The sequence below is a fragment of the Mandrillus leucophaeus genome, unplaced genomic scaffold, assembly GCF_000951045.1.
Source record: "Mandrillus leucophaeus isolate KB7577 unplaced genomic scaffold, Mleu.le_1.0 Scaffold157, whole genome shotgun sequence".
Classification (NCBI taxonomy): domain Eukaryota; kingdom Metazoa; phylum Chordata; class Mammalia; order Primates; family Cercopithecidae; genus Mandrillus; species Mandrillus leucophaeus.
Window position 1 is genome coordinate 5,121,922 of NW_012101554.1, and position 10,231 is coordinate 5,132,152.

The 10,231-nt window shown below is 48.1% G+C and overlaps 1 protein-coding gene across 1 annotated transcript in view; it reads right to left on the reverse strand.

Annotated features, from left to right (window-relative positions):
- Positions 1-10,231, reverse strand: part of SSH1 (slingshot protein phosphatase 1) — a 72,281-nt gene that overhangs the window by 45,442 nt on the left and 16,608 nt on the right. The window lies entirely within an intron of this gene.

Genomic DNA, 10,231 nt, shown 5'->3' on the forward strand with positions numbered 1-10,231 from the left:
AATTCCAGGCAATTGGCTTTCGGTATCTTGTGACACCAACACTTGACATCTGACAGCATTTCGTCCGCTACTGCAGATGCACTGCCGAGTCATCCTTTCCACCCTCTCACAGTCGTATATTTGTGCTGCAAGGTTCAAGTGTTGACGAGCCCAGGATTATAAATAATGAAAGAAACGAGAAGTAGCCTTTCTTTGCTGTCTTACCCTCACTCATAGGAAGCAAAAACCTCTTTAGCATCCATCTGGCCGATCTCATTTCACAGGTTGCAGAATCACCTAACCCTTTCCACCCACAAAGCTTGTCACTCTCTCCTTCCTTAGAATCTCATAGCTCAGTATGTTTTCAGAACTGTTCTTAGACACAGATCACTTACTATTTATTCTCATCAAAATCTGAAAGAGCTATGCAAGAGGTTCCAAACTCATGAAACCTAAAACAACCAGCAGTTTATCGAAGCAGCTGGGAAAATCTTTTTGAGACAACATCAACTGCTTTTGTTCATCAGATTAAAAAAAAAAAAAATTCATACTGACCAGAAACCCAAGCACGCTGGAAACAGCCAACCATTAACGATGGCCTTTGCCTTGGAAACCACGGGCAAAAGTTCCCCTTGGTTTCCCTTACATTTCCTTCGGAAAAAAAAGGAACAATGCAACAGACTAGGCTGGTTTCACTCTGTGATCACTTACAAGGCCAGCTGTTCCTCCTCCGTGTTCCTACACTGATAAGCATCAGGGCCTCCTGCTCTACGCATGAAGTCGGGACAGCACTGACCGGGGCCCTGGAACACTCTGCCTCTGTTCCCCCACGACAATCAAGTAACGGGCGTTTACTGTAAAAAGCAAGACTGGAAGCTGCAGGGAAGTCCAAGCAGCAGCGCATTATCCTGAGGCTGTGAGATCACCCTGTGTCCTGCAAATACAGTAAGGGGATCCAGCCAGAGGAAACCGGGCGACATGACTCTTGGGGCAGGGGGTGGGGTGGGAGGCCGCAGAGCGTGGTCAGTCACAGGATTTAGGAAAACAAGATGCAGAAAGTCTCTGTGACCCAGCTTCCCGGCTTCTCTTCTGAGCTCACTCTGGGCCCAGAGCCTCACGCACCCTCTGCGTGGCTGATCTGAATACTGTATCTGACGGCCACAGCTTCTGACGCCGAGAGGCACAGGCTCCCGATTCATCAGACTCTCAAAGTGCCCCACTGGGGAAGTCCATGAAGAAATCCACATTGGTGATGGCACGCTCAACTTTACCAGGTGCCCGGGGCCAGGAAGCCCAAACCCACAAGCCATCCATCCCAGCCACGCAGAAATCACCCTTCTCACAAAAGATCTGAGTGTCCTAAAAGGAGTGACCAAAGTTACAAAAGGTCAGACGCAGACCGACAAAACGGAAACGTCCTCCTCCACCACTGTATGAGGGATATCAAAAAGCCACTGCCCTCTCTACCCGCCAACCAGAACGCTTTTATCTCCACCACACAGATCTGTTCTCGGACACTGATTACTGCCATTCGGGAAGCTTCATAAGATTAAAGTTTCTCCAAAGCATTGAAGACAGACAAAAACCTCAATCAATGCTCCTCAAAAAACCCCAGGCCCCCAGAATATAAACAGCCAGTGTCATCTAGAAACTAAGCCATGGCAGGAAAACAGAAATCAGGGTGGTCATACGTACTAATTTGAGCTGGAAACCTCTGGACAGCAGAAGTAGTGGGTTGGCTGAAGGAAGATGCAGAAGTCAGTAAAATAAAAGAGGTTTGTGGCTGCAGTGCTCACATCTCTAACGCCCCCTACAACTGCCCTCGGAGCTCCGGCCATCTGCTCGCTACGGAGATCACGAAAAGCAGGGAGGCTGCCGAGTGCTTCCACAAGGGCTGGGGAGCCGACTCCTCCTCGGAGTCCTAGCGAAGAGCAAATGGCCCTTGTGGAACTCTGGTCTTCCTCTGATATTCTGGCTGAAAAAGGCCCTTGTCCCAGCACATCCTGATGAAAGAGGGCCATTCAGCAAAACAGCTGAGGTTCCTCTAATCACTGTACTCCTACGGGCTTTTCTGTAGGCCGGAGAAACCAGCGCCAGGGTGTGCATTCGACATTGTGAGGGCAAACAGCTGGCCCCCAAGGAACCAACCCCAAGCAACAAGACCCCCTTCCGATTCAAATCAACATTCTGAAGGATGACTTTCTTTCAAATCAGCATCCATTCACCCAACGGTGACGGTGACGTGGGCAGCTGCCGTGGTCAGTTATTCTGTGTATCCAAAGCACTGTAACATCCTGAAAATTCTTCAGTCATGCTAACAGCTACCTGAGGGGACACGCCAGGTAGAGGGGACCACATGTACACCTATGAGGAGCGCTGGGATACACACGTAGCCCAGGGCAGGTCAGGCTGCAAAGGTCCTAAAGGGTGGAGGCGTGATCCCAAACCCTCCAAGGCACAAGTCAGCCAAGAGCTGTGTTTTTAGCGCTTCTTTCAGCAAGAGAAATAAATTCAGGATGTGAATAACCATGATGCAGGAGGGAATGGAATAAGTACCCTAAGAAAGGGGCTTGGCTAGGGTTTGCAAGAGGGATAAGGGAGCATTTAACTGGTGACTTCCGGAACAATTCCTGAAGGAAGCGGCACTGAGTATGGGGTTCTCTTCCCTCAGCTCACAAGTGACCAAGCGATCCTCCCTGTGGACTAAGTGAAACACACATTACCATGATTCTGCTTTTGCAGGTAAGGAAACCCTAGCTTGCCTAGGAGCACATATCTCTACAAGATGGGGCTGGACTCACATCTATCTGCCCCACACCCACCTGCTTAACCCCTGGAATGCTGTTCTCATCCAGGGTGAAACTCAGGGCCATTATGCCGCGGTCACCTCTGCTCACGCCTGCCCAGGTGCCTAACGGCAAAGCCACTAAAGCACTGAGAGAAGTCAGAATGTGGATCACATCTTCCGTCCTTCTTCCTAGCATGTGAATGCATCATGTGTGGGAAAGAGAGAGAAGGAACCATTCAAGCAAACAGAACTCCAGGAAGACGAGACTGTGCTGGGGTTCTTCAACCTCCCCAAGTAGAAATCAGAAGGGCAGGGACCCACAGCCTTATCCTACCCACCACCGCCATCACAGTTGGGGGACAGGACACATCCTTTGGCCCTTCTGCACTGCACAGAGGCTCGGGAGTTCTGTAAACCACACAGCCACGCTGACCAAGAAGTTGCTTTGAAGGTAGGTTTCTCATCAACAGGACTATTGTTTACCGAGCATCTCCCACGTGGCCAAGGCTGTAGGAGGTACTTAGCTATGCCACGTCATCGAACTCTGGCAGTTCTGCAGGGTAAGGTATTTTCTCCATTCTCCATATGACAAATGAAGGAAGCCCGTCAATGATTCCAAAACAGAATCTCCAGGGATAGCATGGACAACGCCCATGGTGACTGCTGCACTTCAAGGTTTAAGAAAAGTAAAAACTGGGGGGAGGGGGGTGGTGCATGCCTGTAATCCCAGCACTATGGGAGGCTGAGATGGGCAGATCATTTGAGGTCAGGAGTTCGAGATCAGCATGGTCAACATGGCGAAACCCTGTCTCTACTAAAAATACAAAAATTAGCCAGGTGTGGTGGTGCATGCCTGTAATCCCAGCTAGTCAGGAGGCTGAGGCAGAGAATCACTTGAACCCGGGAGGTGGAAGTTGCAGTGAGTCGAGATCACACCACTGCACTCCAGCCTGGGTGATAAATCGAGACACTGTCTTGGGCGGGGGGGAACAAAAGTAAAAACAGTGGTCTGGGAATTCATATTTCTGGGTTCCAATGTACATTCTACCATATATAATCTGATTAACCCCTGGAATTAACCCCTGGAATTCCCTTACAGGGTTCTGTTCATTCACCCAAACAGCCAAACATTTGCAGAGCGTGGAGCACTGCCAAGCCAGCCCAAGCACTGATAAGGGCAAAGATAGCCATCCTCTTTAAGGAATGGGTATATGTGCTGCTGATCTGGGTGTCTGCCCTGCTGTATAGAAACAACATTTCTCGAAGAACAAAAATAGTGGGTATAGAAACATCACAGTATAGAATATCACCCAAATGCCCCTGAATTCCAACTCTGGTCATTCACTGAAACAACCTATCAAACTTCTAAAACACATTCATGCCCAGGTCCAGCCTCAGCAGAGTCTAATTTGGAAGGGCTGTGATGAGTCCTGGGCATCCAGTGTTTAAAAGTTCCAGGGGGCTGGGCATGGTGGCTCACAGCACTTTGGGAGGTCGAAATGGGAGAATCAGTTGAGCCCTGGAGTTCAAGATTAACCTGGGCAACATAACAAGATCCCGTCTCTACAAAAAATAAAAATAAAATTAGCTAGGTGTGGTGGTGTGTGCCTGTAGTCCCAGCTGCTCAGGAGGCTGAGGTGAGAGAATCACTTAAGCCTGGTGAGGTCAAGGCTACAGCGAGCTGTGACCACGCCACTGCACTCCAGCATGGGAGACAAACCTTGTCTCCAAAAAGTTCCAGGGGGTGCTTCTGATGCACAGCCAAGCTTTAAAAACCTCAGAATCAAATAACATCATGGCCGGGCATGGTGGCTCACGCCTGTAATCCTGGCACTTTGGGAGGCCAAGGTGAGTGGATCACCTGAGGTCAGTTCAAGACCAGCCTGGAAAACATGGTGAAACCCGGTCTCTACTAAAAATACAAAAATTAGCCAGGCGTGGTGGCGTGTGCCTGTAGTCCCAGCTTCTTGGGAAGCTGAGGCATGAGAATCACTTGTACTCCGGAGGTCGAGGCTGCACTGAGCGCAGATTGTGATCCTGGAGTTCCCACTGCACTCCAGCCTGGGTGACAGAGTGAGACTGTCTCAAAAACAAACACACACACACACACACAAATAACATCAGAAGACACAGAGAAAACAGGCTTCTCCATGGGTTTCCTAAAGATGCCTCTCACATAGGCACACGTCAATGTTTTCTGCTGGTAAAAGGTAACACCAACAAGAAGGCATGGTGCTCTCAGAAGGTGGGTGACGTGATTAGGTGCAATAAAGGGAGGTCATGCTAGGGTCAGAAACAAAATAATACTCTCTTTGGAAGCAGTAAAACAGACGCTAGTCTTCTACTACTCACTTTCAGAGACCTGAATGTTCTTGCCCTCTAAGGGAGACGCTGCATCATGACAATACGAAATGATGACAGTGATAGCAAAAACAGATCAGACCTGTGTTTTGTGAAACAGACATGGGGTCTCGCTATGTTGCCCAGGCTGGTCTCCAACTCCTGAGGTCAAGCGATTGTTCCGCCTTGGCCTCTCAAAGTGCTGGAGTGACAGCCATGAGCCAGCGAGCCCAGCCTCAGATCAGACCTTTGACAAACTCTGCTGTGGACAAACCATTCTGGTGAACGTCAACTCATGTGATCTTCACAAAACCGTGTGGAAGACCAGACAGGCATTATTACACTAATTTATGCCTAAGGAAACGGGAATTACTTAAATAGTACTAATTTAGGATTTCTGATGCTGTATCTCAAAAAAAAGTAGAGAATATGAGCCTGAAGAACAGGCCCTGTAAAGGGTCCCAGATTGATGGGACAGGCTGAGACAAATGGAATCGCTTTTCCCTGGATAGAACTAACCCTCAACGGTAACCCACTCTGCATGATGATTACTGAGGGGACTGTCAATTGTCCATCCGACTTGATGGTAATTCTAGCAGAAAAAGGAACTAATGTAATGTTGTCAGCACAGAAAGATGGGTGCCAATGAGCATTCCAAAAACGAGGCTCTGTTAATTCCATTTTGATTAACAAGTATTTGCTGAGTGTCTATTGTGTCCAGTCAGTGCTAAGGCCTGGGAATTTAGAAGTGAAACAGACCCGGTTTCCACCCACTCCACACCCAGTCTGGAGTGACACTGGAGGGCCAGACAGGCACAGGACAGTAACTTCGATATAAGGCAGCAAGTTCCATGGTGGAAGGATGCACTGCGGGCTGCAGATGCACATACACACAGGGGTTCAGGGAGGCCTCCCTGGAAGAAATGAAGCCCGTGAGGCCCTGAAGGATCAGTAAACAGAGGGGCGGAAGGGACAGGAGAGTAAGATGATTATGCCACATGTACCTTATTGTGAACCCAGGAGGATTTGGCCTCTGTCATAAAAGGCCCCTCTATGGGTTCATAAACCTCAATTTATAAATTCTGCTTTGTACATCAGTTCCTTATAAGTTTGATTAGCGTAAATTGGTTTCTCAGAACTTGATTATCACTGAGTGAACTCACAAATTCAAGTTTCAGAATGTGCAAACCTAAGAAACAAACCTCGTGCTTGTGGTTGAGCCGTCGCACTGTCAACATCACAAATTCTCAGCACCTGAATGCCTGGTACACTAATACAATCAATACATATTGTTTTAAACAAGTAAATAATACCTTTGTAGTTTACAGACAGTTTGTCCCTATATTTTTCCACTTAATTTTTACAATCCCATTCCTCTGATGAAACCACCCCAGCCTGGGCAACATGACAAAACCCTGTCTCTACAAAAAATACAAAAATTAGCTGGGTGTGGTGGCGTGCACCTACAGTCCCAGGTATTTGGGAGGCTGAGGTGGGAAAATCATTCGAGCCCGGGAGGCAGAGGTTGCAGTGAGCCAAGATCGCACTGCTGCACTCCAGCCTGGGTGACAGAGGGAGACCCTGTTCCTCCCTCAAAAAAAAGAAAAAGAAAAGAAAAATGAAACAACCAAGACTGGGAGAAGATAAACGACTTGTCTGTCGTCATTTGGCTAACAAGAGGAAGAATGGGGCTGAGAAAGTTCGGTGCTCTTCCTGGAGAATCCATAGGTCAGAGAGCACGACCATCTGACCTACAGCAATAGCGGCAACGTGGAAGGCTGATCAACTGACCTCAAAACCACGCTCAGTGAGGCTCTGGATGGATTCAGAACCCCAGGCCTAGCAAAGTGAAGTTGATAAAGATGTAAAGGAGATCGAAAATTCACCATTTGAAGAGAGATTAGCTAAAGACTGCAGGTGGGATGGAAAATTCTTTCCATGGTTCTCCCACAGGTTCTTCCCTCATTTGGAACTTGTGTTTAAAAGTCACAAAGACCCCAAGTTGGGCTAAGGTCTCGTTCTTCACTGTGTGCTTTGCAGTGCAACATGGCAGGGCCTCGTTCCAAACGTCACTCTTCAGAGCCTAAGAAAACAAGTAACTTTAGGGACACACCTGTCAACCAGAGTTCCCAAATTGTACCCCCTTAAACACATAATGCTGAGCATAGAAAAATTCCAGCTCTGCAGGGTGTTATACTTAGGGAAAGGGGTCACAGACAAGGAATGCTGGCAGGGCTCATTACAAATATCTTTGCTGCTGGAACATGTATTGTTTGGCTAGAAGGCGTAGGCTTCTCTCAGAGAGAAGGAATGTCCAAAAGTATTTCAGACAGTAAGAGACATTCTCTGAGCCAGCTACCCAACTCTCCTTCAAACCAATGGGTAGTGGCAAGCAGCTGAACCCACCAGCAAGCTCGCAAAAGCAAGCTTTCTTTTTTTTTCCCTAAGACAGACAGCAAGTGATGTGTCTTGGCTTGGTTTAGCAAATCTTAAGATAGTTCCCTCATGAACCCAAGAGCCCGCAGGCCCCACGGAAGCTAGAGCTAATGCATCTTCCTCCAAGCATCATCTGCTCCACCAGGATCTAAGCCCCTTCGTGAGGGCAGAAGGTATAAAGGCTGCACTGTGCGGGAAATGCTATGGCAGCAAAGACAGCCGAGCACGCCAGAAATAACAGGCACATGAAGGAAATGTTTCTGAGACAGCTCAAAAATTCCGAGAAGAGATTATCCTGACTGTCCCAGGTTCTCAGCCCTGTCTTTGGTATGCAGCCCCATACCACAGTCATTTGTCACCAAGTCCTAACTTTGTCAGAGGCCCCTCCTTCCAGGTCTCTCAGGCACCACCCCAGTTCTGCCCTCCTCACCCCCGTGAGCCAGGTGACATCCAAGCAGCCCCACGGGGCACCCGGCTCTGTGCTGCATACTCTGAATGTCCCTGAAGGCCAGGGCTGTTGAGGAGAACATTCGTGTGTGTTCTCTACCCATGCTGTCTAGTATAGGAGCCACTGGCCAGATGTGTCGACTGAACAGTTAAGATGCAGTAAGTGTGACCAAGAAACTGGGTTTGTCATTTTATTTCATTTTAATTCATTTAAATTTAAGTTTAATTAGCCACATGAGGCTATCAACTGTGGAATAGGACAGCAGAGCTCCGGAAGCTTTTGGCCCAGTGAGAAGAATCAGGACAAGGGCCCCCCCGGCCTCTCGCCCACTCTGTGCAGCCCCTAACCACTGCTCTCATGACATTCTTTCCCAGCCCCAGAACTTTCAGCCATGTGACATCATCTATTGATTAGAGTCCAAACTTCTGTGCTGTCTATGGTTGCCACAATTAGCCATTATATGTCGTTAACCTAAATTTCATTCATCTGCTATGCCCTGGCCTTAGGGGCTGAGAATATAGTTAGAAAACAATACTTTTAAAATAAGAACGCTCCTTGTATTACCTCTCACACTGTTTCTCCTGTTCTCTATGCTACACATTCTCTGTTCTATCCCCAGCTATAGCACTGTCCCCATAAAGCCTACTGTGGTTCTCAGTTCATGGTCTCCTTCCTCCCATCTGCCTCTCCACATCATGCCTGCCTTCCAGTGTTCATGCCTTCTCCAGGAAGCTTTCTCTTGTGGCCCTCACTGCAAGCTATAGCTCCTCCCTTTCAACATCTTCTAGCACCTCCTCTTACTGTGCAGGTAAGGACACTGAGGCTTGGGGTTAAGTCACTTGCTCAAGGTCACATACAGTCAGTCCTCTGTATCCGCAGGGGTTCCTCATTGGTGGATTCAACCAACTGCAGATAGAAAATACAGTATTCGAGGGATGCTGAATTCTTTGAATTAGAGGGTTCTGCGGGTGCTTAAGCCATTCATGGATTTTGTTATCCTCGGCAAAGGGGGTGATCCTGGAACCAATTCCCTTGGATACTGAGGGAAAGACCATCCTTAGTGATAGGAACTCAAGTTTCCTGATTTCCAAATCATGTTCCCTGACCCACTTATTTATTAACTAGTGGTGACGCCATCTTCCTGCCAGTGTATTTTAACTTCACAATGGGATGTGAGGGCCAGGATGCATATGCTTCTTAAATCTCCCTCTGTGCTTGACACACAGTAGACTGAAAGTAAGTGCTGACAGATACACTGGCCAAGCTGTGCTCCTCTCTGAAGTCAGTATTCCAGGAGTAACTCACCCTGGTCATCTCTGCACCCTGGGCACATTGGGCACTCCCCACACACAGGTTGAACCTGGCAAATAAGACTCATGGCATCAGTGCCACAGGCGAAGTAAAGCCACGGAGAGGTCAGGTCAGGTCTTCCTGACAACTGAGTGCTTCAAACAACACAAGAGCAGCTAAGTTTCCTCACATCACCTTGAGGGTCTGGAGAGCTAGGGCTATGACTGCTCTGTCTCAGGATCCCTCTCAGTGCCCAGAGAACAGTGGACATCAATAAATGTAACACCAATAACACCTTCGTTGAGCGCTATGCTAAGCACATCAGGTATGTTAACTCATTTACTCCTCAGTGTCCATCTCTCAGTGTTTTATACATACGGAAATGGAGGCTCAATTAGCCAAGTGTGGTGTCGTGCTCCTGTAATTCCAGCTACTTGGGAGGCTGAGGTACAAGAATCGCTCGAACCCGGGAGGCGGAGGTTGCAGTGAGCCAAGATTGTGCCACAGCACTGCAACAGAGTGAGACTTTGTCTTAAAAAAAAAACAAAAAACAAAAAACTGAGGCTCGGGGAGGTTAAGTCACTTGCCCAAGTTCATCAGATCAAGGAGCAGGGAAGCAGGAAGAGGAAAGCAGGAGTGTAACCCTGAAACCTCTGCTGTTAGGCACTGGCTTTCGGCTGAACTGACACCTCTGGAAAACAGTGTCAAAAAAAGTCCACTTCTCTTCCCAACAATTCAGACCTAAAACCATTTGGCGGGGAAGGGCAGGGCAGGCTTCTGAGTTGGGGAGGGGGTGTGGGATCCCAAGCTTGGGTGTCTGTTGACAAGCAGGGTGCAAAGGGCATCTGTGTAGGGAGCGGTTGCAAGGGAGACAGAGACTGCTCACAGGCAAGGACTGAAATACTAAACATTAATATTAATATTTATAATAAATATTTTAACATATTTAT